Genomic DNA, 22,755 nt, shown 5'->3' with positions numbered 1-22,755 from the left:
TGTAAACTAACAACACGAGCCACGTGCCGGTTTATTCGCATCGGTCAATCTGGCCTTAAATTACATACATGTAATGTTCTCCAATGTTTAGAATACCCTTCGAACAGTACATTCTTAAAAAATAAAATAGAACAAAATGTAAATGTTAACGTACGTTTAACAAGTTTTGTTAAAAAACTACACGCGCCAACTGGGTTTATCCACATCTAGTCAACTGACTTTCAGCAAACGATAAGCAAATTACACATTTCAAATGGCATTCAAAAACGGCCAAATACCATAAAAGCAAAATGTCTTTACACATCAAGTCAACAGGCCACCAAACAAGAACGAAAACTATACAAGAAAACAAAATGGCTTTACTTTTGTTATTATTACAGTACTTTATCTTAAAAGTGCATGTAACTATGGCGAAACAAATTTAACAAAACCGAAATTGCCTTTCATTTAAGTTTTAAAACAACAGTCTTAATGACACCGCTCTTTTCAAACCAAATGTATACCACAGTCTATCCAAAATATCATAAGTAGCACACATATATGCACCATTGTTGACACCAACCTTGCAGGAAAAAATGGACGTCTTAAACTATTATGAGAAATTTAATAACTCGAATGTTTTCATTCAACTTAAAGAAATTATTAATTGTATACTACAATAACATATACACAGTTGTGGTTTTTTTAATATCCAGCGAACGAGGTGTCATATATACCAACACAAACATGTTTCGGAAAAGTTTTCAAGACAAGTCTCTTTAGCTTGTTCATAGATAAATAGAATATCCTATTTCCTTAAAACTGCAATACATCCATTTTTGATGTTACATTCTTATTCACAATTGGAATACCTGAATAGTTGAAAAATATGTACGCATAAATTTGCATCCACTCATTAACATACCCCGTTATATATTTCACATAACCACACAAGGCAAGCTTAAAAGCAATCAGTTCTTAACTACGAAAATTACTTGTATTTCACTGAAAACTAAATGATTTGTAAGAAATACACGCTATTATATTGTATGAGTGAACGTGTCCACGCGCTTGGTGCCGGCATCGGAAAAGAAAATATAAAGTAAAATACATATGTGTGTAAATTTTGAATTTGGCTCATATATTCGGCGATTATTCAGAGTATATACATCATCTGATAGTCTAAATAGTTTGTATAAAGTCATATTTCCCAGTCATATAAACTCTTGTCCCATCACCAAACGGTGAACTAAGCCTTAAGAGCAGCTTAAACGAAGGCAAAAGTAAGCGATGCAATATATAGAGGATATTTGTTGGATTTGGTTGAATATCGATTTTAATTCACGAGAGACCGTAGACAATTATATTTTCTTAAGTGGCCTAGCCACGAGTGAAAATATATTTTTCTTTTATCACGAGTACATTAAAATCGATATTCCAAAGAATCCAACACATTTTATTTTTATTTTATACTTTTTTGACCGTTTACTTATATTGCAAACGTGTTAAACTGGAGAATTTCGCTGGAATAATGACGTTATTTTGCGGGAAAATGACGTTATTGCAACTGTTAGATTTCAAGGTTTGAAAGATTGAACTTTCAGTTTTAATTCACTGATATTTCTCTATAACCCACTTGAAAGCATAACATAAATACATGTTTGACATTTAAAAAAATGTTTTATTGCGAATTTCGTTCTTAAGCTTCGTCAGTCACTTGAATCGCCAGACAGTTATGTGTGGTAACTCGGCAAAAGTTGTGTAATCTTTAATTTTTAAAAGATTCCCACTATTGTTAACTTTAATATCTAAAATTGACAAATGAAAAATATGTATCAATACTATCATTAAATCAACAGCAATACAAACAAAATGGCCTCATATAAATTTGCCGATATCACTAAATGATTAACACAAGAGATATTTCAAAATAAAGTGTCCATATTTCATTCACACATAAATCTATTGACATGTTTAATTACCAATAACCGCACAGCTATACTAATTATTCCTGTCTTTGATTTAACTTAAAGTAATTCTCACAGTTCCATTGGCTATTTCACAATTTTCTCAACGAAATGTCGTAGCTTCAGGTTCCGTCGTATAACCAGTCTGTACACGAATGGTATAGGATTTGGTACGATACTTGTGTGCATTGGATTTAAGATATGCCTTTTTAAAAGTGTTTCAGTCATATCATGGTCAACAGTAAACCTATTCAAACATGGTCTGCGCGGTTTTACAGCTCACGGTACGTATGCCAGTTACTGACATTGTCCAAATGTAAGTGAGAGGTAAACAGTTGTCAGTGTTCACAGTTAAGTTCCCTTTTAATCGTAAATGACTCTAGTTGCTCCAGTAGTATTGCATTCCTATCATACACTCATTCGTAGTACTTTATTTATGGCAAGTAACCAATTGCCAACACAGTACGGCACCATACGAAACAGCATGCAAATATAGTGTAATAAAGCTGGGGTTACTGCTATGGAACGGTGACTGCTGAGCAATGGGGGTTTAAACCGGTTTTGGAGCACTCAAACCGCACACTTTGCCCAGCAATATTCACGATACATATAAGTGTAAATAAAATTTAAACTCCTAACATTGCAACTCAAATTTAACAGTAATAAAAGGGAATTAAAACACATTCAATTTAATTACCATTTAAATACTTAGTGTTAGGAAGGAGATTCAAGTAGATCAAATGACGTAATTCAAAAGCGATGACACAATGACGTCACCAGTAACGAAATCAAATATTATTTAATGGGCAGTAATTTTAAATCGAATAACCAATAAAACCAGCTGTGTTTATTGAACGTTCTAGAAGCAAACATATAAAAAGGTCATTCCATTAATTTTTCCAAATTTTAAGAGAAGAAATGTATAGTGAATCGAAAACTAACAAGCGTGTGTTTTAAAGTACTGCATCACCGTAACCTTTTGATAAAAAGGAGTTAATTAAATTGTAAAGTTTATAACAAAGATTTTGCCTTCATATATTTACATTTGCGAACTTGATTCAAAACATCTCCATAAAAATGATGGGTGGGGAATCCATTAGGTAAGCGAATGTTCGTTGTATGTTATGATACAACAAAACTTGTTTGAGCAATTTCTGTGTTAATATACGGTAACGATAATTTAAATCTTTAGCACACGGACATGCTTCGGCGTATCGTACCAACTGCGAAATGTAAATAATACAGGATGGACCTTTGTTACCATGTAATAAACCGGTTTCATTTCGAAGCTGATATAGAGGTACAATAAAATACTAGCGTGTTATATCTGGAATATTGGTACATTACAATAATTGCTTGGCCTAGCAGGGATATTGGTAAAATACAACGATTGTTTTGTCTAGCTGGGATATTTGTACATTGCAATTATAGAGTGCCCTTGCTGAGATATTACTACCATACAAGCATCTAATGGCCTATCTGGTACATAAGGACGATACAAACATTGAATGGCCTAGCTGGGATATTGTAAAAACAAAATCATAGCATGGCCTAACATGAATATTGGTGCAATACAATAATTGCATTGACTAACTGGGATATTTGTAAAACACAAACGTTGAGTGGCCTTTCTCGGATTTTGGTAAAATACAACTATTGCCTGGTCTTGATGACCTATTAGTACAAGACAATCATTGCGTGAATAGCTGAAATATGTGTACAATAGAGTCGTTCCGTAGCCTAGCAGAGATATTTGTACAACACAATGATTTCATAATCTACTTTGGATTTTGGTACGGTTCAATTATTGAAGGGCTTAGCACGGATATTAATATAATACAATAATTGCGTGGCCCACGAGGGTTATTTGTACAATACAATCTTTGTATGACATATCTGGAATATTGGTACAATACAACCATGCCCACACGAAAAGTTAATTAATCGATTTACGTTATTTGAAATGTTTATGAACATTATTTATTAATATTAAACAAAAAGCATACATACATAGTGAATATTCACATATTAAATTATATTTAAAAAAAAAACCTGTCCTTCCACTTCAACTCATGTTATCGTCTTGCTCAAGCGGGAAAGAAAAAACGACAAAAAGACTCAATGAACAGGGAAGAAAATAGCTTAAACAACTAAGCACACAAACGATACAACTGTTGAATGGAATTTGTAACTCTATTGCTCTGGTTTCTTTCCTACCATTGAGTAATACAATGGTAATTAAATTGAATGCGTTTTAATTCCCTTTATTTATTGTTTAATTTGAGTTACAATGCTATGAGGTTAATTTTTTATTTACACTTAAATGTAACATGAATATTGCTGGGCCAATTGAGAGGTTGAGTGCTCTAAAAAGGTTTAAACCCCCAATGCTTTGCATTGACCGTTCCAAGGCGGTAACCCCAGATTTATTCTTATATGTGTTTATGTTGTTTTGTATTGTGCTGTTTTGTGCCGTTTGGTACTGTTTTGGCAATCGGTCAGCTGCCTTAAATAAAAGACAAACTAATCGTATTTAATAAGAATTCAATACTGTTCCAGCAGCTGGAGTTTCACTTCTTTATATTGTAACACTTGTTAAGAGATTTAATACTTTTAATAAAAATTTAGAAGATATTTGTAGGATTAGGTAGAATATCCCTTTTAATTCACGAGTGATCTTAGAAAAAATATGTTTTCACTCGTGGCTGCGCCACTCTTGAAAATACCATTTTATATTATAACTCGTGAATTTAAATGGATATTCCACCACATCCAACGAATTGTGTTTTATTTTTGCTAAGATGTGTTAAAACATTTTTAGCATCGGTAGGAACACAAGCACCGATATTGCATTGTCATGTTTTAATATTGAATCCACGGAAGAACTTATCGACTTTGAGAAACTTGAGTTTTTTTGGGAAACAGTGCCGGCTTCCAGTTAGATTTTTGGCCAAGAAAGTTTGCATCCTTAGACTAGGACGATATTGTTTACGGTCCGTGAATATGCAAGGGCTGATTCCTGAAATCTACTTTTACAAAAGTACAGTTTGATGCCTACCCTAGAAACATTTCTAGAAAGTGGTGTATTCCCCGGAAAGATGGCATGGAAACGGACAATCAAAAGCAGTGTTAGAATGACAAACAGACAAAGACGCTCACAAAATGCAAATGACATTACATGTCTCGAAGAATTAAAGCTATTTGAAGCTGATAGATCACTTACCGCCATCATCATTTCTAAGACTTCAACATCACTCTCTGTGATAAACCGTTAGTCAACGAAGATCCTAATAATGGCGATGTCTAAGCAATTTGCGAGTAAATGTGCAATCTGCAACAAATTCACCGACAGTATTGTGAATCATATTCTCTGGTTTTGTGAAAAAACAGAATCCACAAAGAATAAACTTATCATTGAACTGTACAAAGTGACTTGGCACTGCTCATTCATGCAATTATGATTCTTCCAGTAATGACAATGAGTAGACATCTATTGTGTCTTGCATTAACAGTAACTGAAGATGACCATTTTAGCAACTTCGTTTTACTCAAACTCATATGTGATTTGTTTTAACTTGATTATACTACATTCGCATAAAATCGACTATAATGTTTCTTTGTAATGATATGAAACTAACAGGGTGAAATTGTAAATATATAATGGATAACCTAACTTTAGCTTAAATTTTTGTTTTCGTTTAAGGTAAAGTATATTAAGTTATCGATAATAGTAAAATAGTGTGGTAATTAAATACTTGATGTATATATACCTACTATTTGGTTTTAGATAACTTACTTCATATGAGAAAATAGCTTTATAAGTTTACAATTAATACACCAACTTTCGCTTTCGACTCTAATATGTGATATTGTAACTTTAACACCAGTTGAAATGATATCATTAAGATTTTGTTGTTGTGTATATTTATTCATACTAACATGTTTTGTGAATCATGCCATTATTTCTATGTTTAACATGCTTTGTGATTATTGTATAACTATGTTGTTAAAATCTTCGATATTGGAGGAAATAAAGAATATATGTTTGGTAATTTTCACTGTCATTTTACACTGTTTGAAACAGTGAAATATCAGTTTTAATTCACTGATATTTCTCTATAAACCATCGGAAAGCATAAAAAAAATATTTAATTTATTTATTAATAAAACGTTTATATAAGAAATAGTTTAAATAAATAACAAAGAAAAAGATAACATAAAAATGTGCCTTTCCGTTCGGATCACGGAACGAACGCTTACTCCATACACTATATCTCGCAGGATTTTGAAACTGAAGCGAAGTCTATGTCGGTAATACTGGTTTTTGCTAAATTATCGACGAAAAGCGTTATGAACAGTTTAAAAAAATTACGATTTTGATATAAGACATTAAATCAACAAACATTTATTTTTAACATATGTTTGCATCAGGAGTCTTGTTTCGCTTGTTTGAATATAATGAATAATTCGTTTTTGAATCAATTATAATATTTTTGAAAAATTGTAATTTCGCCAACTTGTTGTTGCTCTATTACACAGGTGGAGCAAAAGAAGCATGTTCATCCACATTCAGAGATCTAAACACACAGGCCGTTATGCCACATAACTGATTGTTTTCCAATTACCGGTAAATATCCCGAATCTGAAATACAGGACGAAATACAGTTTGAGTACCGTAAGGCTGAGCACGAACCTGACAGCGGCGAGTATCGAACCGGCGATGGTTGCATCCCGGCATCCGAACCGGTTGGTCAGAATACTGGTTATAAGGTGTATGATATCGATTGTGTAAATTGGTGATGGTATTGACCTTAGACCTATTGTACATGTACAATTCGGACACAGAATCCTAAGCAGTCGGTAAGAATACTTATGAGTGAGTCAAACAAATATGGGAATATGGGTTAGAAAGTATTTATATTATGACAGCCTATTATTGAAAGTGTTTATTTCCTACCTTTAGTTCTGGTTGGTGACGATATAATCTATAAATAAAACTTATCTTTTAGTTTAATCACTCGAAGATCTCTTTTGATGCTGACCAATTTTAACCAGAGTGCTTTGATTATAACGACTTAAGTAACGTACTTCTATATGATGTACATACCGAATAATTCAACACTGGGCCTTGTGGTATTAAAGAAGACATATTTTAAAGTAATCTAGTGCAAAGTCTTACCATCATGTTACGCTTGTGGTATGACCAGATTTGATCCCAGTGAAATGATAAGAACACACTTTGTAATGGGTCACTTGACTATTGTACTTACTATATATTTTTACTGTGACCATTGGATTGTAAAATTGTCAATATCCGTGTAAGTGCTAACAGATCGTTGAATATTAAAATAGTTTTTAACAATCGACATAGCTCTGTGTTGTATACACGAATTTTCAGAGACTTATAGGGACTTCCCAACATATTGCATATCGTGTGTTCATGAACGAGTTTTCTGCCGTACAGCAAAATACATTTTAAACAATGGAGCACCACTTGTTAATTAAAGAGATTGTATCCGATATTAATACTTTTTTTTCAAACACAGATACAAAAACATTAATAAAACTATAATAAAAGTTTATATGAAGCTGTAACAGAAAATAATAAAAAGAAAAGTTATATCCAACTGCAAACAAAACTTCATTTTTGGGGTGTTGCTGCAGTTTTGCTGATTTTTTTTTCAATCTAATTGATTTTGTCCAAAATTTATATTTAAGCTGTATATACAAATATTATATGAAAAATGAAATAAAAACATAGGGTCACCGGTCTTGTTTTGATTTTATTCACCATTTTATAACATGTACTTTTTCAATAAATCTGAAAAATCACAAATTGCGTAAAAATAATTAATAACCTATGAAATTGGCAACATGTAGATATTATATAAGCTAAGATACATCATATACCATTTAATTAAACCACACACTACCAATAAAATGGAGTTTACAAGTTAAATTTTAAGAAACTTATTTTTTATAATTTTTTGTCACCTCAAAAACGTCATCTTTTACTAGTGTAATCACGTAAATTGAATATTTTTTCTGTCTAATAGAATATGTAAAACTGCCCAAAAATGTTTATCTACGTATTGTCATCATCAAACACAAATAAAAAAAGGGGGTCACCGCACTTTTAACAGTGATATTTTTGTTTTAACAATCCCTACCGTCTACGTCAAGTTTCATAAAATACAACAATTAGGCAAAACCCAAGTACTGGTACATAGATTGTTAGAAATATGCATAAACATTAAAAGTTGTTTACAATCTTAACTGGGATCACAACAGCTTACCAAAAGACATGAATAAAAAACAATATTTAATCACAAACATAAGACCATACAGTATCAAACTTGAACCTAATCATTCATAAATTACATGTACCTGTTAACAAATTTCGGCATGTGTTGTAGTTTGTGATTAAGTGCTTTAAAGTGATAAATGTAAACAACAGGACTAAAGAGCTTCAATATAAAACAAGAATGACATTTAAGAAAGAAAAAAAGTATACAAGCAATTAAACCCACCTGTGATCGAACCACTGACAATATTATCTCGGTCATTTCTGATGATACTGATAACACAAATATTGAGTTGTGATAATAGCATCATCGGTGTTGCTATAAATATATCCTCGGTTAAATTAACTGCCGCAACACCCCTTAAAACAGATATGCACTCTGTTAGGAAATCTTAGCTAATCTGTGTAGATTCGTTCATACAACACTTGGACACAATTTTGGTTCCGCAACAAATACGGGTAAACATGTCGGTATTGGCCTTTACACCACTTGTTAACTGAAGCAAACACTATTTGATTGATGGTATCAAATAAAGAATGTAAATTAACTCTACCAAACATCCATCGCTCATATTCATATATTAGAAGAAGATGGGAGTGTATATTTTTGGCATTCAACTCGTGTATAATCGCCTTTATTTGTATTGTTTTAAGTTAACTGTAACAATTGGTAACTACGATGCAATTTATAACGATGACTTTTGTGGGCATCTATATCTTGTTTTGCGTCATTACTATATTAATACTGATAACAAAAAGGAACCAACATCTCTACGATGCTCTTTTATTATCCCAACTGACAATTTAGCGCAATGCGATACTGTTTTCGTTCATAGCACTTAATCATTATGTAGTTTTACATTTAAGAGAAATTTATATACATTTTTGCTTTTAAAAATACACGTACGTAGCAAAAGTTCTGATTAGAGAATATATATCTTATATATCTAATGTTCATTCCGATAAATAAAAGAACATTATTCACTCACCACTAAACGGAAGGTGTTTGATAAAGATTGTTCCCCTCTTGATTTAAGAACCATCATATTTTTATTAATGAAACCTTTACCTTTACTGTTTAACATCCACTCTTGTTTCCTTCCCTTTATGTCGGGTGCTTGGCAGGAAGGTAATTGGTACCCATCGATATAGCAAGCTGATGTTTATGCAACCAGCAATGTCAGAACGTGTTCGAGTGGTGTTCGAACCTTTGATCCTCCGATCGTGAAGCCGAAACACTTTTAAAAAAGGCATTGGAGACGGAATATAGGTTATTATAGAGATGGTTTAAAACTGTCAATATAGTTTTCACAGATTTAAACAATAACATTCCCCTGTATATCACGGAACGAAATAACACTTATGATGTCGTGTGTAAATAAAAAATAGTGTTCATGTATGAGTTATCATCATCAGAACGATTGAATAATGTGGAGTGTTCCTGTTTATTTGTTGTATTATGTGACATTGCGCGGATAGCTGATATAAGTATTAGAATCATATAATATTGCAACAGCGCGGATGGTCGATACCATTCCAATCCAAAGGTCCCGTTGATGGAACACTTGTTTTATTTTTTCTTTCTTGAGTTATATTCTTTACCAGATATCTTAAGTTTTAATTTTCACCTTCATTTATTCAAAATTTTCACTTTTTTAAATTAAACTTCAACAAATGCTAAAATCTTTGAACAACTTACTTTATTAGAAAACCCGAATTTAATAATATTATGCTTTTGAAAGAAGCTTTGTGCATTAACCTTAGTGTTGATTTGAAAATAAACCTTAACAATTTTATATAACTCTAATAAGGAGTCATGATATATTCGGGTGTTTTTTAAATTAAAAAAATGTACATACCTAAAATGTGACATTTTATTGCCATCTAATAGAGAGTTTTTAAATTATAGATTATGCCTATATTTAAATTTATTTGTAAAGTTCAATGCTACACTACATAATTTTGGTAATTTATACCTTTAAAGAAAACCGATACATGTTTTTTCAATTATAAACTATATTTTATGGCTCAATACATTTTATTTATAATAACATGGAATTATGGATATAAACAATGCCCAAGCTCAGTTACAACGCTGCTTTATTTGCGATATATTGTTGAACAAATCGTGACCCATTATTGTTAGCATACGAATGGCACTTATATATTGTTCTATATCACAAATACAACAGAAAACGTTTGAGGACCATGTATACATAACACATTGTCCAACAAAATAGTGCCATTAGGTGTTTACTAGCTAATGATGTTGTACAAGTATGCCTTGCAATTCTACCGTTAATACGATCCACTCTGCCCTCTATGTCTTTCAACGCTTGTCCCGATTCAGCCAGGATGTGAGACAGAGATTCAGACACGTTTGTTAATGCTGTTTTAATGACATCGTCCAATTTTTATTCCATTAAAATCTGCTTACGTTCCATCGATTCAATAACATTGTTTACTTTTTCTTGATCATCTTGAAGCTTCCTCAAGGCATCCGCATCCTTTGTAGTGGTTTCCTTGATGTCTTTAAGCGTTTGTTCCAAGGCAAGCTCATTACGGAGAACTCGCTCTAACAACAATTCTTCGTAATGATATCTCGTGCACACTGGACATGCGGGCTCTGCTGCAAATGCAATCACCGCTAGATTCAGTACATACAGAACATCGTTCATTTCGTTCTTTATTTCAGCTCCGACAGTTTTGAGATATGCAATAGATGTTTCTTTTAACGCGTTTTCGTCAACTCAAACAAGCAAATCGTGCTTACGCATAATCGTTTAGATTTATATATCAAAAGAATCCACTAGGCCAATGAAATAAATGTATTTCATCCTGGTAACCTTTTTTTCAATAAAAATAAATTGCTTTTGATTTAAAATATTCCAGTGTAAATGAACATGTCGGTCCTCATATAGTTTTCATTGAAATATGCTTATATCATTAATTGTCGAGTCGTTTACAAATGCCTTTTTTGTGAGAATGTATAAATAATGTTAAAACAATATGTTATATTTTTTAATAATACAACTTCCCATGAATCTCCAGAAAACAAAATTTCGTCTCTATCAGTTCGGCTCTTTTGCGTAATGCAAGTGACCAACTGTCCATACAAAATATCACATGTCACATCACAGCAATATACAATATACATAAGGCTGAGCTATCAACATGTTGAACGATATTTATACGATGCATATAATTTAGTATATTAATTATTTTACGATGACATGATCAGATACTAATTGAAGTGTTGATAACAAACATGAATACTTGTAAAAAACGTGTTTCAAATTAGTCTGAAAACTAAATATGTACTGTGACCATGTCTCCGGCTTGTAAAACGACTACACGGTCTCCCGTAATTTAATTAACGTTTATGCAAATATCTGTTAAAACATGCTTTGCAAAAACCCAAGAATTCACAGATATTCGTTTGTTGCTACACCCTTTATTATAACTGGGTTTCGGTTAGAAGTTTTAACTTACGGACATTGCACAGTGTTTTAGAGTCAATGTCGGCATGTTTTTGAAATGCAGAGTCGTGGGAAAACTATTGCTGCCATGTGCAATAGACAGTTGAGTAAAACATAGGGCAACCATGTTAAACAGTATTGTTAAGTTATGTACTGAGGTTGACAAAAAAACGCGACCTGAATGTCTATCAGATGCCATCGCTAAGTACTTAGCCTATCACGAAATAATATATTAATCAAATTGTTTTGACTCTGTAGAAATTATACAATAGGTATTGTCGCATTTGCAATATACATGTTTACTTTATTGTGATAAAAACATGAAAACATCCATGTAAGAATACCAGAATCAATGTTATTTAAATAGGTAATTTAATACTGTTGGTTAATATCAGCTTCCAGTTATTTCTATCTCCAAAATGTGGTTTCTTTGACTTGTATACGCAGTAAATCCACTAGCATCTCGTGGTCTATTTTTTAAAGTTCACGATTTGGTTGCAGATCACTAAAGGCATTCATCTTTGAATGTAATATACACTAAACCCACATACAACTGTTAAGAATAATTTTATGGTTCAAGGTTAAGCTGAAGAGCACATCCATAAGCGCAACTAGCGTTCCCAAATTTACAAGATAAACTGTATATATTATATAATATGCAACCACTGTTTGTTTTGTTTGTAAATTCCTATGTTATTTTTAAATTTGTATAGAACTTTCTAAGGGATCGCTCAAGAAACAATTCTGTGGAATTGTGTGGACATTAATGCAGTAGTTACTTACGATTATATTTATGTACAGTTTACAACGCATATAAGATATCATATTTTACAATATGCCCTGTTATTACTAAATTTGTTAATTTTAAAACGTGTTATTAAAATCCAAGCAAAATACGGTCGGATCATATTTCGTTGCACTGTGAATCAACATAGGGAGCAAATGTGTGCTTAAATTGACTTTGTTTTATTTCAGAAATTTTCTCTAAATATATATTATTATTATGTTTTTCTGGAAGCATATTGTTTTACTCATGCAGCTTAGTATCAAATGTCAATATTAAGCAATTCATTTTGAAATATTATTCATTTATAAATTGGTATACATATTTATGATATGTACGTTTACATGTAATTATAATAATTATACAAGATAATTCGTAGTTTCCATTGTTCACATATACGTTACAAATTTTCATAGTTGTTGAATTAGTTTCCGTGCTTAATCACGTGTGTTTGACATTTCAATGTTTAGCTGTTAAGTAACCATATTATCATTATCCCAAATGAACAACGACTACTATAATGAATACACTTTCTATTTATAGACCAATGTGCGATCCATACGATATACTTCGATAAGACAATAACGTTCATTTCACTGGAAACTAGATGATTTGTTATAAACACATTGTATTACTTGTTGATGCTTGAACGCCCGTTGCCCGATAGAATACTTACTTTATTATATACCCTACTGTATGCTTGGCACTTAAGTAGAATACTTACTTCATTATATACCCAACTGTACGCTTGGCACTTAAGTATAAAACTTACTTCATTATATACCTTACTGTATGCTTGTCACTTAAGTAGAATACTTATTTCATTAACTAAAGAGGCATCACACTCTAGCGTCGATAAAGAAAATCATTATTAAACCTCAAATAGTTTGGCAGGGAAAAGGTATTTTTGTATTTTGGTCAGAACGATGTACATAAGAAAAAAATAATCCCAAACAAAACTTTATTATTTGTGGACTTGCTCTTATATTGAACGATTAATCAGATTTTATACATCATCTGATTTTCAATAAATACTAAAAAGAAACTCATTTTAGTTTGTGGTGTTTTTTTTCTTTCGCTGTGTCAATCAGTTTGACGATTTTCTTCAATCAGTTTTATAAAGTACATATAATAATCAGGTGTAAACACTTTTACTGCCGTATATGAAAACGATCTACCTCTACATCGACATACATATGGAGTGGGGAATGATAAACTTGTCAGTAATGAAGTATTGATGATATTGTATTTTACCCTTCGATTGATTAACTCATGTATTTGTTGTTTTCGATGGAGTATTGAAGTATAGTCCGGAATAGTTTTTAGGCCCATATACATAGGACTGCAGTTTTTCTTACAATATTGAAATTAGTTTTAATATTCGTTTGACTGTTGATTGTGCCTTTTAATGACAGTATAGTTGACTTTTTTTAAAGATCTCTAAGATGGTTGTATATCTTTATTTCAGGAAATTTTACTTAAATAGTTCCTTAACGTGTGATCATACTGACTAACTAAGTAGGATATAATACCTCGCATCGACTTGAAAAACAATATATAACTGTATTATCACTACAAAAGTTCTTATAGAAAATTATCAATATAAATTACATATAATATTTTGAATATATTATAAGGTTTGTAAAACACCATTTATGGCTTAAAAAGTATGCGTTATTCATACTTTACACGTTTCAAATTTGGTTTGAATACAGTTGTGGAATTGTGCTACATTATCAAGTAAATATAAAGCGATGATCGTTCAGTGTAAAAGTTTTTTATGTAAATAGATATGAATCTTTTTGTCATCTTGGGGATATTAGCGGCTAAGGTAAATAACGCTTTAAAGGAAGGTTTACATTTTAAAATAAGATGGGCATATATTATACTTATATACTTATATATAAAGTTGAAAGTTGATAACAACAATTAATACATAACAAAGGTGACTACAATTCATGTATGAAGGGTGTTTGTTAAACACACCATACATAAGAGCTGAACATCTATGTACAAACGTATTATTTTAAATCCATAGTACGTTTATTACGATTATGTTATCAGCTTCAAAATATCCGCAACCGTTGATATGTAAAATATAAATAAAAGACAACATGTTAGTTCTGTAATAATGAATTTTATAACACTGGTCCACTGTATCTTTCCGACCATTGTATATTCCAAAAAGCATAAATCTCTGTGCACACCTTGTTAGCAGAAACACATCTGCTGCTGCGGTTTCCATTTTGTGATCCTATAATGCCTTGTGGAAATATACACTGTTTTAATCAATGTATTTAACGGTATCACCTCGAAAGCAAACACACATCATCAATGATTGTCTAGATGAAACTTTGTATCGTTGATCAGCATTGCCTGTTAATTGCATACATTTGCGTTTCCAGTGTTTCCCTTTTTTCGCTGACCGTATGGGTATTATAAGTGGTTAGTTGAAAGCTTATGCATTCGCGTTTGGCCATTTTGGTATTATTGTTTTGTACATGGACACACAATTTTCGGGGAAATCGTTGAACGCGATGATGTTAAGGGAAATATCTTTGTCACGTTTGATGGGCTGTGGAATAGCAAACATTTGCGATATTTGCAAGCGCCAATGGGATGGGATGTTTACCATACTTTTTGAGTCATACCTTGGTATGCTTTAAGTGATATTTGCGCGGATCGTATTGAGATATGTTTATAACCATTGTATTTTTTCTCAGCGATATTTAATGTGTGTTCACTGTCAATTTGTTTCTTTTATTTCTCAGTGTCATGCATTCTTTAACCTCAATATCAGGAACACTTAGATGTTTCAATACATGCCATTCTGCATTTTGCATTTTTCATTCTACCTTTTTTCATCGTTGTGTAATTCGATGTCTCTACAATAGCTTTACCTAACGGCATAACTTTTAATTAAATATCCGTTAGTTTATCGGATGTCTTGACATGTAGCCCTGGGCTGTATCTGGCTGTATATGTATACGGTAGATATATCAAACCCTCGCGTTCAACTATGAGAGGCTGTTATTTCTTTTCTAAATAGTATTGTTCAAGTATATTTATGTGAAGAACATATTGTCCAGTGCATATTTTAAATACAAAACACAGACATACCAAACAAGTAAACCAGGCAACTATTGATATAATTAATATCATACACTTCGTAACCATATTATTTTTTCTTCCACGTTATTTGAAATGTTGCGAATAACATGTTATATTGCAAAATTAACAAAATCAAACAATTATAGAATAATATTATTAATATTCATAATTTGTGTAACGATGATACGATATTAATGTTCCTGAGACTTAAAAAAATCTGTTAAGGTTTGATAAATTGACATAATTGAAAAAATAATATTTAGAATTTGCAAATTGTCGTTTTAATTATGTTTTTTGCAAGGAAATACTAATACTGAACATTAACCATGCTGTAAAATATCCATTATATGCATCATTTGGCGATTAAAAGATCTGAAAATTATAAAGCCTTACAAACGCGAAACGATGAAATAATTTGGAGAGTTCTGTTGTAATCGTTATATTTGTAAGATTACGAGGATTGCTTATTTGAAGTATAAAAAACCTACGTCATTATATCAGCACAGATGACCAAATGGTTTAAGCGATAGACTTTTACTCAAAGGGTCAGTGGTTCGAGCCAAGGTGTTGATAACTTTTTTTCTGTCTTTACTTTTATTCTTGTTTTATACTGGCGCTCTTTAATTCGATTGTTTACATTTATCAATGTTAAAAGTTGTGCTCACATAAGAGGGTGGGCTGATGCTGGTCATAGAAGGCAGGTTGGCGCCCTGGATCTACCGCGCCGCGATGATCCCGGGCCTCTGCATGAATGCATTTTGTTCACCATCTCCCCTTGCGCGAATCTGTTTTTCGCCACGCTGAATTGGAGCGTTATGAAGTATATACTGTCAACGGGAGATATAAAATATCCTGACACGACGTTGTAGGCATCAAAGGCGTTGATTATCGTGTTTACTAAGGTGATGTCATCATTGGTCATGCTTTGATTGGAGGGAGTTCTGACCCGAAACAGGATTGTCAAGATGGACAACTCTGCAAGTCAATGGGGATGAAGATTAAATTTATAAGCGTTTTGTTTTAACTAAACCTACTATGAAAATGAAAATAAAACCCATCGTAATAAGTAATGATAAGTTTGATAGTAAAAAAAAGATATGCCGCGGAACTTAAATAATACAATATACGTGTGCATATCAGACGGAAGTCAGCATTCAAAACGAATGAGAACAGGTATTTATGATCTATTTGTACGATTGTCCTTGTACAATCATTATATAAAAATCCACTCTCTCATCGATCACCATTCGGCTTTACGTTTAGAGCTAACAGATCTATAAAACTTACGACATACATATGTGCATATGTGATCTAGTAATAAGGCAATAAATACGTATTTTTACAATAACAACACAACAATTTGGTTAGGCCAAACAATGTTTCTTTAACCTGCGTTTACTGTACACAAGGTACCGCTTAAATAAGGGTATTTCATGACAGATATCTCCAAAATCTCCTTGTAACAGATCTATTTAGATATTTAAAATTAATTTTGCGAAGTTGATCGAATGAACCGCAAATTCTCTCTTCAATCCCAAAAGTAAAAATATAAGATCGTCATTGTTTTTGCTTTATGGAAACGAACAAATGGTTAAAGGTTTAAATCAGAATAATGCAAAAACAATGAAATTAATTTAGAACGATTGTTTAATTAGTGCGATATGCCATTAAAGTCAACTTTATTTCGAGCTTTATCTCTGCGCATTATCGTATGCTATTATTATAGTCTGGATATTGCATTGATACATGTTAAATGCAACATGTTTCAATTAGATTTTGATTTTGAACTTATATTGTTACTTAGAGGAACAGACATTTTAACATAAACATGACACAGGAAAGCACACTGGTGTGTGTACAAACACCCGCGTATTACAAATTGATATTAAAAACGTCACATATATGTGCTGCTATGATGCTGGTATGTCTCGTACTCGATGCTCTCGCATCGGCAATGTAGCACATCTTCATAAGTCACGGGGTTATCAAGCGTCTGTCGCGTCTCTTGATCACCTCATCCCACGTGGCACTGCATTTGCTCCTTAACAACCACGTACTACATCCTCCCTGCAGTGACGTTCAGGATATGTGGACATAATACAAAATTTAGTTACATATAAACATACATTTGTCTTTTTGTTTTACCAAGATCCAAAAGTTTCAAAGTTTATACTAGACTAATACTAGACGATGTAATACTTGTTATAATATTTCTGGCGTACAGCATATAAACAAATTAACGTCTTTCGTACAGTCATCGTTTTAAAATCATTATCTGTATGTATTAATGTGTGCATGTTTGTCTGACAAAAACCTGTACGTAGAAGAATACATATTATGCACGTATCGATTTTATGATATAAAGATGTGTATATATAATTAATACTAATATAAGAACACATAATGTCGCATTTTCAACATCTTGTATAACATAAGTATTATGACGAGCAAGTTGTTTTTAAATGGACATCCTCTAGTTTTAACTAATATCAACAAATGTCTTTTGCACTGTGTATAATATTTGTCGTCTGACCTAGTCGTACATACGATGTATAAGTACGTTGCATGGAATAAATGACAAGTACTAATTATAGTAGTTTTTAATACCCATTTAGCATTACAAACAAAATTCCGTACAAACCATAGACGCGAAATGTCTCTTTCAACAAAAAAGGGAAACTAATACACAAGCTTATGTATATCGCCCTAGTAAAAAAGAAAGTACGAGAAAAATTGAAGTGCTAAAAAATAAGGCATATTTTATGTAAATATTATACATCATCATGATTTTGTTTTAGAGTGCTGCTTGTTGTGCCGTGTTCAATATCAGATTGATAAAGGTAGTTGGAGCCTTATATAAAACATATCATTGCACCAATACAGTGCTATGCATATTTTTATTTATATGAATGCTATTTCAGGCTCACTTTAAAACTCACACTTGGTTAGAGTTTGCTATCGCCATTTTTCAGTTCTCGTACAGTATACATGTTTTCTTAAAAGTGCAGGTTCACGTATGTGTGTGGTTAAATATAACATAAGTTGTAGTGATATACTTAATTGGACCAATAATATGTGTTTAGTATTAGTCTTTTAATGATTAACAGTACAACTGCCGGTTCTTACGTACTTAAATGTTAAGGACGACGCGAAACATAGTAGAAAATCGGGTTAAGAGAACAGTTAACCAACCAAGAATGAGATAGGAAATATCTAAATTTTATGTTCATGTACCTTGGAATAAAATGCTGTGCTTTGTTGTAAGAAGAAATTCTAGAGTCCTAGTTTGACAATTGAGTAGAGCAGTCACGCTTTCTTGATGTGGCGGCCAATTGGCCACCGCGCTGTAAAATTGTATTTCACGAACAATAGTAAGCGTTGTGTTAGAATATATTCAACAGAAATAAATCACGATGAAAACGGAAATGAACTTTGTTTGGTAATGTGTGTTCTCCACGAACAATGTGTAATTACGCGACACAGTACATTTTATGGTGCGCAGTGCCAGGATCAACCTGAAGTACCACTTCTTTCACGGGCCAACGGAAAAAAAAACGCAGATGGAAAAAACGGTCAGTGTTTTCATAAAAAATGGCAAACAGGGGTTTATTTCAAATTTTATAGAGATAGAAATAAAATGTAAGAGACGTCATGACCACGAAATTTTTAAGAATTGTTTTAAAGAATTTTACGTAGTTAGGTGTTAAAGAAATAATTAATCATGTACGGAGAAATTATGCAAGTATCATAATCAATACAGTTTTTCATTGATCAGTATTTTTTTATTAAATATCGGTAAATTGAGAATAAAATAAATGAATAAGAAAGTATTTGAAATTTACATAATTTTATGAGTTATAGAAATACTGAAATTAGATGCGCACAAATAATTGAGGGTATTTAAAGAATTTTCTTTATTTTTTGTATTATTAGAATATATAATTATGTACGGACACATTTTTTTGCATAATATAAATTCATTTGTAATTGATGGTATTTTTTTTATTGTTGATATTTTTGCAAGTTTTCATGAAATAAGAACGTATGAGGAAATGAGAATATTTAAAGAATGTTTTATTAATTTGACATTATATGAAAACGGATATATGAGGCGTATACATTTTTATAAATAAGGATTTTTAAAGGCAGTTTAATATTTTGATATTATATTAAAGGAACTTATAAGGTAGGAATAAACATTAGAGAGTATCCGATTTTGACGTCATTTTATGTAAGGTATGAATAGAAACCTGCACATAAATGGGAATTTAGAGACGCACACAAAAAATCAGTATACTTGACAAATTGTATATGGTTTTATGCATTAATATAATAAAGAAATAAGGAGGGTAAGCACAGTAATAAGAAAAATAATGTTGATTGCGAATATGAATAGGGCAGACACACAAACAAATATTATGTAAATGTGTATATACGTAATTGTGTTTATTGCAAATGTATGTAGAGTATCGGTAATATTGAAGGTCTTGAGTAAATTTAAGTAAGAATTTAATGTGTTCTGTCACGAATACTGTGCAGTTAAAATATACTGATATATGCACATTAAATTTCTGTCATAGAATAAACTCTATAAGGTACATAGAGGTTTATGAGAGCCTATCATTTGCTAAATGATGGAAGCCTACCATTTACTCATGGTGGAAGAATACTTATTGTATTAGATTTATGTAATTAGTTCATTAGGAGAACAAGACTTGAAATTTGAAGTATACCGTTAAAGGTTCTGGTATTATGAATAGATATATAAGAAAGTCTGCCCTTTCATCAAAATTTTCACAATTGTTTAGAGCGACGCGCGTATTTAAGAGCACCCAGGTACATATGTCGATAGAAAAGGTCATTAAGTACATAATGATACACAGGAGATTTGTGATTTTTAAGATACGACCGCGATACGTCTGTTTAAAGAGCGATACTCTAGGTAAATAAAGTAGCGCATACCGGTCACAAATTAACTGATAGCACGTACGTAAATTATTGAGCTGTTACACAATGTTTAAGGGAGTGTTTCGGTAGTAATTGGTGTAATAAAGGTTGTATTTACTAAGAAGTTCTAGTAAGTTGTCATGGCTGTATTTAAGAGTTACTTAAGGGATGTTTATAAATGTTTGCCATGATTTAAAACAACTGATACTTATATCAACACAACGCAGATGAAAAATTGAGATTTGAAGACCACGCAAAAGAAGAGCGACTTCGCGAGACAACGCTTTTCACAACGAATTGAAGAATAAACAACGTGATCAGCATGGAACATCATTGGGTTTACTCTCAAAGTGAACACATGGTTCTATCGCTATAAGAAGACCCAACGCCAGAAGTTTTCGAAGGACAACAAGTGACGCAACACTGGACAAATTACTTGTGACGTTAAACACTATAGTTAGATGCAGCCGTTCAACTGTTTGACATGCGTAGATAACGTATTCGGAATGGTACTTCCGAGGCTTAAGACATCAAAGGGAACACTGCTATAGTTAATACCTTGTGAGCATTATGGCCAATAGAAGATCTTAATGTCCAGAAAGAAAAGAAGAAGACGCTGGAACCAACAACGAAAATACAACAACAACGGAAACGAAAATAGATGACGCAATATGAACAGCAGAAATAAGATCAGGAACACCAAACGCACGCGTATCGCCATGGACGACCTGACGATCGGCTTATATTAATCATCACAGCAACAGGGATAGACCTGATTCCCCTACACGACTTGAAAACGGATCGATCTTAATCTCCGCGACGGCAGTAACCGGTCCGACTTCAAGCGACTTCATTCGCCGTGAGCCGCAATTTCAATACTACATGGACGACAACAGATGTACTGAAGACCAACGATCAACAGATGATGTGCTCAAATACATCCCGATTGACATTGACATTGTATAACAATAACTAATATATCTATTTCAGCCGAGACGCTTGTAAAGAAAAATATTATTGTTATCCGCATATTTCCCATCATAGATGTGTTTATATGAATTATGTGTTCAAGTACTTCGTAATTCGATAATTAAATTTCGAAGATTTTTTTGGTATCATAAAATACAAAAAAAAATCAAAAAAAGAGGGAGGGCTGTGTGACATAACCATATTGTTTATTCTTATGATAGAAATTTAAGTACAGATAGATTTAATAACAGGGAAATATTTTAATAATATGTTTGAGTAATTAATTAGGAACTGTTATAATTACTGATATGTAAGAAAATGTTGAAAGGTTTAACATCAATATTTCTTTCTTATTCGTAAACAGAAGTTAGAAGTTTAAAGTGATAAAACTATTTGAGAGTTCATCTTGTAAAGTAACTGTATGTTGTGGGTATTTAAGAATTAACATAACAGATGTCTTTGGATGGGGTACATGTATGTAATGAAGTTTGAAAAATTGATTATGGAAGTATGGTTTCATTTCTCCAATTTAGTTCATTTATCGGGAACACGTGTTGATTTGTATTAGTCCTGATTAACAATTCGGCTCGTACATAACAAGCCCCAATTCAGATATGGTATATTATGATATTTAAATAATTGAAATATCCAATTTCCCAATGTACATAACAAATACAAGTTCGGATTGAATGTGTATCTTATGGGTATCGGGGTTTACGCAATTGATTATAGAAGTGTTAGGTTTTATATTAACAATGTGGTTTGTCCATTTGAACAAGTAATTATTATGCTAAATGTAAACAAAATTTACAAATGTATCAACATTTTTCTGGAAGTTAACACATATATACATTTTTATAGCTAATATTTATACACTTATTGGAATTTGTAAGTCTACAATATTCTAATTATATTACACAAACATGCAACAAATAGTTTATATTTATACTTTGCTTTTATTCTATTTACATTTATTTATATTTATTTATAGTCTATTTTAACATTTAATGAAATGAGTTAGTCTAAAATATTCTTATTATAATACACAAGAATGCAACAAATAGTTTATTAACCAGGTTTTCCGAAGGAAAAAACTGGTTATTAGATTGGCGAATGCGGGCGGGCTGGCTGGCTGGCTGGCGGGCTGGCTGGCTGGCGGGCTGGCGGGCTGGCGGGCTGGCGGAATAAGCTTGTCCGGGCCATAACTATGTCGTT

Source organism: Dreissena polymorpha, chromosome 10 (genome assembly GCF_020536995.1).
Source record: "Dreissena polymorpha isolate Duluth1 chromosome 10, UMN_Dpol_1.0, whole genome shotgun sequence".
Lineage (NCBI taxonomy): Eukaryota > Metazoa > Mollusca > Bivalvia > Myida > Dreissenidae > Dreissena > Dreissena polymorpha.
The sequence above is the reverse complement of the archived record's forward strand: the minus strand, read 5'-3'. Positions refer to the sequence as shown.